Here is an 8,237-nt window from a genome sequence, read left to right as displayed (position 1 = left end):
CTCGCCATCTAGGGGACCTTGGGCCAGGGCACCGAGAGCCCCCAGTCAGGGGCAGTGCAGGGGAGGGGTGCACCTGGGGCTCGCGGCCCTCCCACTTGGAGCCTGTGCCCTGTTCGACAGCTGAGACCCTTATTTAAAATTTACCTCCCAATCACCCCAAACACGTGGAAGAGAAAGGACACTGTGTATTTTGTATTTAAAAGTAATTATATTAATTATTTAAAGAGTGGAAAACAAAATGACAAAAAAGATAAAGAGAGAAATGCCAACAAAAATCAGCGGACTTTGGAGACAGGGCTCTCCAGGGGTGAGCCTGGCACCCTCATCTTTGCCTCAGGGCTCTCCTCAGAGACTGTGGGGGTTGGGGGCCGAACCCGCCTCCCTCACGCCCCACCTGCAGCTCCCCCTGTGAACGTTGTAATACACGGTCTCCTTTGTCTCAGGGCTCTGCCTCTCTCTGCCCAGTGTGGGCCTTGCTCATCTCTACCTGCCGGGTGTTTGGCTCTGTGGCCCGCGTGCCTGCTGTCTTTCACTTGGTCTGGGGCTTGCAGGAATGCCTGCTACCTGGGGACCAGGCCAGTCCCTCAGGGGAGAAATGGAATAGTGAGGGGTGTGTGCATGGCCTGCGGTCAGCAGACTGTTGAACTATTGAAATTCTTCCACATTAGCTGGGAAATCGCTGTGGCCCTGAGCCCCCCGGTACACCATTGCCATCCTGGCCACCCCCATCCCTCCCCTGGGTGCCCCCTCACCTTCTCTGATCCTGCAATTGAAGGGTTAATGTGTGGCATCTGGATGGGACTGACTCCCAGGGCCTTGTCTAGCACTATGACCTGCGCCCATTCTGACTGATGGTTAAAAAATGTGATTGTCTCCTGCTGGGGTGCATGTGTGTGGTGCTTGTGTTGTTATTTCAATCCCCACCCCCACTCTCATCCAAAGGCGCCCCTTCTGGCTGAGCTGTTACCAGAAATGAATGGCTTAATCCCCATTTCCTGGAGGGCCTGTCCAGCTGGGGTGTTAGGGTGCAGAGAGAGTTCATGAAGCCTGGCGTAAGAGTTCAGAATCTCAAACAGATCCCCCAGTGACAGCAGGTGGGGGTCCAGGGTTCTGCCTGACGCTGGCGCTGGATTGGTTCGGTGTGAGGGTGTGCCTGCCCTCCCTGGTTTCACCTCAAACACCCCATTGCCTCCCAGCTTTAGGGACCTCAGGGCTGGAAGGAGCCTCAGATGTCTAGTCTGAACTGTTTGCAAATGAGACCGGGGCTCACTTTCACGACAGCGTTTACCGCGCCAGTCCCTTTGGTACAGGCTCGAATGTCCTGCCATAAAAAGCCAGGGCTGCGGCTGGGGCCCCTCATGCTTGTGTGTATTAGCGTCTACATTACTCCAGGCTTTGTGCCGTGTCAAGATAATCCTCGCCCAGTGTCTCCTCCGACTCCGTGCCGCCCGCTGGCGGCCCCTCTCGGGGTTTATTCAGCAGCTCCGAGCCCTCTGGGTCAGGTGTCTCCTCTGTTCAGGGCTGGCTGCACAGCCGGGCATTCTTGGCAGCTCCTGGGCTTCCCATCCTCACACAGCACATCCTGCCTCCCGCCCGTCCTGGCAGGAGATGAAGACTTCTTTCAGGGCCTCCTGATTACGACGCCCCTTTCCTCGGGCTGCTGGTGCGGGAGGGGGACGGTGTACGAGCGTGTGCACGTATGTGTGTCCCTGCTTCTCTTCCGCAAACCCCCGGTGCGGGTCGGAGAGGGGCTGCTTTGCACCCCAGACCCGGAGTCCCAGTAGGCAGCGCCTCCGCCCCTCGTCCCCGTACTCCTTCCTCCCGGCGGATCCCCGACGGCAAGGACAAAGCCCCGATCTTTGAAACCCTGAAGTGTTGGAGCTAACTCAGTATCGATCCCAGGGAGCTCTCCTATGGGCATGTAGAAGTCCGGCCTCGCATCGGCGGCGGGTGGGCAGGAAAACCGAGTGCAGGTGAAAACCCGCTTCCGCGCGCCTGCTCTTCGGGCTCCGCGCATCTCTCTGCCTCTGCGGCCCCCTGGTGGCGGCGCGGAGACCTCGCCCGGCTAAAGCGCAAGCGCAGTGATTCCGCGCCCTAAGACATCCCTAAACCGCCGCCCCTCCTGCGTCACCAACTGAACCCTCATTCCCACTACCCCAACCCAGGAGGAGGCTGAATGGAGCAGAAGCCCCTGGCCCTCGTCTATTTGGAATCAGGCGATGGTCGTGGTTTCTGGGATCAGCCACGCCCTCCCCTCCATCTCAATGGCTTCAGGCACCCTTCTCCCCCCAATCCCAGGCCTCAGCTGAACAGAAGATCAGACCTAAATAGATGCTCCTCACACCGCTCGCCCGCACCCACTCCCAGACAAGCCGGGCCAGAGCTGAGGTTTCTCCGGAGCTCTCTTTGCAGTTGGAGCCAAACCACAGAGGTCGCCCTTGGAGCACAGAGGGGAGTGTTCCCAAAGGTCACTTTTGGTCAGATGCTCTGAGCTCAGAGAGATTTTCTCCGTGGAAACAAAGCCATGCATTTACTCAACTAACATTTATACACGGCGGTTAGGTCCCCAGGCCCATCCACAAAAGCCTATTTAACTAGTATGCCAAGCAACCCCGTCAAACGGTTTTATGAGCAATTCTGTGCCAAGCTGCAGCCGAGGACGCCAGGACCACAGCCCTCTCCTTGCAGTGGGGCATCTCCTGCCTCCTCACCCAGCAAGCTGGGGCCTGGCTCTAAGGAAAGATGAGGGGAAGCACCCAGAGGTGGAAGTTTTGGGGTGTGACTGGGCGTAGGTAGTGCAAGCGTCCTGGAATCTGGACATGTGGGGGCTGGCAGGGGCTCCAGTGGCTTGTGGACAGTGGAGGCTTCTAGATGGGATGGGGAGGAGATAAAGGAGAGAGAAATAGAGACTTGTGGGAGTGACTTTGGGCCCCCCCAGGTTGGAGGAGGGTGTGAAGGTCCTAGACCACATACACAGCCAACAACAGGTTGGGAGGCTTAGGAGGGGAGAACTAGGAGTGGGGAGGACAATGAGATTATAGCGTGAAGGCTGGGGGGTTGGGTCCTCTAGCCTGTCACATCTTGGAGCTGCTTCTTAGCCTTGAGCTGTATTTGTGGCATCTGTGACTTATGGTCAAAAAACAACTTGTAGGGCTTCCCTGGTGGCGCAGTGGTTGAGAATCCACCTGCTGATGCAGGGTACGTGGGTTCGTGCCCTGGTCCGAGAAGATCCCACGTGCCGCGGAGCGGCTGGGCCTGTGAGCCATGGCCGCTGGGCCTGCGTGTCCGGAGCCTGTGCTCCGTAGCGGGAGAGGCCACAGCAGTGAGAGGCCCACGTACCGCAAAAAAACCAAAAAACAAAAAACTTGTAAAATTTGGACAACTTAGGTAACTGTACTTGGGAGCAGCACATATCCCAGAGGGCCATGGCCTACATATCTCTGTCTTCCCTTGGTCATCAAGTCAGTGAAATATGGTACCACTGTGTGAATTCTTACACATTTTCTTTGCCTAAAGTACATGCACATGTTTTGGTTATAGCTGTTGTGGTTCTGTTTATGTCACTATCACACATGACATTCGCAGACATTCATTCATTAGACATACCTGACACCACTTAGCGGTAGAAAAGCCCAGTTCCACTTTGCTGTGTCTTTAAAGAGTGGTCTTATGGCTATTGCAAAAGCTTTGAAGATACTAAGTCTCCTACCTGGCAGCTCGGGATGCAACATGGGTATTGCAAAGTATATCAGCCACTGTATTGTCTTATTGATTTATTACCACAAGTAAATCTATACCAGCTCCTTTCTGAAATCCTTTGATATGGCACTAAACTCAACAGATGCCCACGGGCCCACACAACAGCGTCTGGGATTCCTTCTCCATCCTGTCAGTCACAGTTTCGGGGCTCTTTACTGACAAGCACCGTGGAGGGTGCCATATTGGACAATGTAAGGTGTGATTACCAAGAAGATAAGCAGCTGTGAGAGAGCTGTTCGTGACAGTCCTGCACTGGGACTGAAGGAAATCATTCCATCATTTTACTGTATCTGATGCTTGAGGGTGATATGTACATTGAGAGCTCCATTTTACATTTCCATGAATCTACTCTTATTATAGCTTGGCTGCGAACAAGAGATGCTATATATATTGGTTCAGATTAGGTTGAGCTGTGAGACACAGATACCCTGAGAACAATTATGGTTTAACCAAGATAGACTTTTATTTCTCTCTCATGTTGAGCTCCAGGGCTGGTAGGGTGTTTAACAGTGTCAGAGATTCAGACTTTTTTTCCATCTTCTTGTTCCACCAGCCTCAACATGGCTCTTCCTTCTCGGGTCCAATATGACTGCTTGAGTTCCAGCTTTCAGATTTGCATTCAAATCAGCAGGAAAGAGGAAAGGGAGAGAAGGACCCATCACCCTCTTTATAAGGCCACCTTCTGGAAGTCGCACACGGCAGTTCTCCTTACAGAGCATTGGACAAAACTTACGTGTGGCCACACATAACTGGAAAGAAGGATGGGAAACTAGGACTTATTCTGGAAGTTCATGTGCCCAAATAAAGCAGAAGGTTCTATTAGGAACTGTGGAATTATGGATATTAGGGAACAATTCTCTGCCTGCCATGTCTCTAAATCATTTCTTTAGATCCAGAAAGGGGGGATTCTCCAGTGGTTGCTTTTACCAATAAAGCAGTCCCACAATTTTCATAAAAATCAGTTGTTTAAGAACATATTTGCCCCGAGGGGAGGGGTTTCCAATATTATCTACCCCAGAGCACTAGGCAAAGTATTAAGCAGAAATTTAAAAACAAATAGACTATGTATTCTGTTTTGCAAACTTCCCTCTAGGGATTTCTTGAAGTTTCTGCAGGCTGTTACAGGCACTTAGAGCTTGTTCTTTTATTTTTATTTATTTTTTTTGCGGTATGTGGGCCTCTCACTGTTGTGGCCTCTCCCGTTGCGGAGCACAGGCTCCGGACGCGCAGGCTCAACAGTCATGGCTCACGGGCCCAGCCGCCCCGCGGCATGTGGGATCTTCCCGGACCGGGGCACGAACCCGTGTCCCCTGCATCGGCAGGCAGACTCTCAACCACTGCGCCACCAGGGAAGCCCCTAGAGCTTGTTCTTGTTGTCACACATTCCTCCCTGACTTCACCATGAGTTATCTCTATTGGTGTGCTTGCCTCTGAGTGAGAAGGTAATTGGCCTTGTTGGAGTATAAGTAGAATAGTTAGAATGTGTATCATCTCAAGATGATTTTAATTAGAAATGTCAGCCAGTTGAATTTTCAGAGACTCATGCCATACAGATATGTATTCAGTATTCCAGTCCTTAAACTCCAGTGGTCTATATATCTATTTGCCCTCTAGAGCAGTGCTGTCCACTAGAACATTCTGTGATGAAGGAAATATTCTGCATCTGTGCAATCCAATATGGCAGCCACTAGCCGCATGTGGCTATCAAGCACTTGAAAAGTGGTTAGTGCACCTAAAGAATTTTATTTTTTTGTTTGTTTTTTGGCCACATGGCATGCGGGATCTTAGTTCCCCAACCAGGGACCGAACCCGTGTCCCCTGCATTGGAAGAGCAGAGTCTTAACCACTGGACCTCCAGGGAAGTCCCACAAGAATTGTAGTTTTAATTTTATTAAATTTTAATTAATCTAAATAGCCACATGTAGCTAATGGCTACCATATCAGACAGCACAGCCCATATGATTTGGATCCAGTTTTAGTAATATGATGAAGAGATCCAAGTTTAATACAGATGTGGGAGATGCATATTTCAGAATTCACACATGCCAATTAATTTCTGGTCTTCTTTTTTGGGGTAGGGTGTTTCAAGGGCAAGGGCTTTTCCCTGATCCTAGGCAGAATTTTTCTCCCCCAATTTACTGAAAATTTTATGGTTCGTTCCTTTTAATCATAAAATCAATAAGGGAAGACATAGTTTTGGGGTGCAGTTGCTTTTTAAAAAATCAGGTTTACTGAGATATATTTTACTTACGGTGAAATTCATCCTCCTTAGCTGTACTGTCCTATGAGTTTTAACAAGCATATTCATTGTGTAATCACCATCACTATCAAGATAAAGGCTATTTCTACCACCCCCATAACGTTCCTCACAGGCATAATTGTTTTCAGTTCACTCCTGGTTAATGTGTCATAAGTGTAACGAACAATTTTAATACTCACATTGGGTTTAGGTCATCTCTTTAACTTCTGCTTTATTGGATTGCGCCTCAGGGTGAAAAAATCTACTGAGGTCATATAATAAATGAGACTTGTTGGGGCAGCCAAGGGAAAGCAAACTGGTGATGGACATAGTTTATTGACATTGAGGAGAATATATCAGCCAGATGAATGCATACACGCTAATCAAGGATTGACTTAGAAAGATCTTTTACTAAGGAAAGAATATCAGGTACAGTGCTAACCACATTTTGTTTATTTTTATTTATTTATTCTTTTTAACTTTTAAAAAAAATTATTTTATTTTAGTTTTTGCTGCATTGGGTCTTCGTTGCTGTGCATGGGCTTTCTCTAGTTGTGGTGAGCCGGGGCTACTCTTCGTTGCAGTGCATGGGCTTCTTACTGTGGGGGCTTCTCTTGTTGCAGAGCACGGGCTCTAGGGCAGGTGGGCTTCAGTAGTTGCGGCGCACGGGCTTAGTTGCTCTGCTGCATGTGGGATCTTCCCGGACCAGTGCTCGAACCCGTGTCGCCTGCATTGGCAGGTGGATTCTTAACCACTGCACCACCAGGGAAGCCCTATTTTTAAAAAATTAGATGAGTGAAATATATAAAAAGTACTTAGAACAATCCCTGGCATCTAGTAAGCACGATTTAAGAATTAGTTATTAAAAAACAAAGAATTAGCTATTATTCTTTTAAAAAACTTTATTGATAGTTGATTTACAACGTTGTGTTTGTTTCAGGTGTACAGTAAAGTGATTCAGTTATGTATTTTTTTCAGATTAAATTCCACTCTAGGTTATTATAAGATATTGAGTATAATTCCATGTGCTGTACAGTAAATCCTTGTTGCTTATCTATTTTAGGTATAGTAGCTTGTATCTGTTAATTCCCTACTCCTAATTTTTCTCTCCCTCCCTCTTCCCTTTGGTAACCATAAATTTGTTTTCTATGTCTCTGAGTATGTTTTGCATATAGATTCATTTTTATTAGGTTTTAGATTCCGTATATAAGTGATATCATATATTTGTCTTTCTCTGACTTCACTAGGTATAATATTCTCTAGGTCCATCCATGTTGCTGCAAATGGCATTCGTTTTATTTTTTAATTAAAAATTTTTTTGTTTTACTTTTAAAACTTTTTAAAAATTGGAGTATAGTTGATTTAGTGTTGTGTTAATTTCTGCTGTACAGCAAAGTGACTCAGTTATACATATATATATATATACACATTATTATTATTATTTTTAACAGTCACTTTATTTTTTATTTTATTTTTTATTTTTGGCTCTGTGGGTCCTTGTTGCTGTGCGCAGGCTTTCTCTAGTTGCGGCGAGCGGGGGCTACTCTTCGTTGCGTCGCGCGGGCTTCTCACTGCGGTGGCTTCTCTTGTTTCAGAGCACGGGCTCTAGGCGTGCGGGCTTCAGTAGTTGTGGCACGTGGGCTCAGTAGTTGTGACGCATGGGCTTAGTTGCTCTGCGGCATGTGGGATCTTCCCGGACCAGGGCTTGAACCCATTTCCCCTGAACTGGCAAACGGATTCTTAACAACTGTGCCACCAAGGAAGCCCTACACATTATTTTCTTAATATTATTTTCCATTATGGTTTGTCCCAGGACATTGAATATATTTCCCTGTGCTATAAAGTAGGACCTTATTGTCCAATATTTCATTCTTTTTTTAAAATCACTGAGTAATATTTACAATTAGATATTTGGGGGGAGGGATAAATTGGGAGATTGGGATTGACATATACACACTACTCTAACTAAAATAGATAACTAATAAGAACCTGCTGAACAGCACAGGGAACTCTACTCAGTACTCTGTAATGGCCTATATGGGAAAAGAATCTAAAAAAAAAGAGTGGATATATGTATATGCATAACTGATTCACTTTGCTGTACACCTGAAATTAACACAACATTGTAAATCAGCTATACTTTAATAAAAATTAAAAAAAAGAATTAGCTGTTATATTTTATATGGTATTTAAAATTTTTATTTATTTGGCTGCATTGTCTTTGTTGCTGCGCGCAGGC

General features: G+C 47.3%; 1 protein-coding gene across 1 annotated transcript in view; it reads right to left on the bottom strand.

The window, feature by feature from the left end:
* Positions 1-8,237, bottom strand: part of RPS18 (ribosomal protein S18) — a 148,655-nt gene that overhangs the window by 91,663 nt on the left and 48,755 nt on the right. The gene's annotated exons all lie outside the window — the stretch shown is intronic.

The sequence above is a fragment of the Leucopleurus acutus genome (genome assembly GCF_964270905.1).
Source record: "Leucopleurus acutus genome assembly, chromosome: 10".
Classification (NCBI taxonomy): Eukaryota; Metazoa; Chordata; class Mammalia; order Artiodactyla; family Delphinidae; genus Leucopleurus; species Leucopleurus acutus.
Note: the sequence above shows the minus strand (reverse complement) of the source record. Positions and strands in the feature narration are given on the sequence as shown.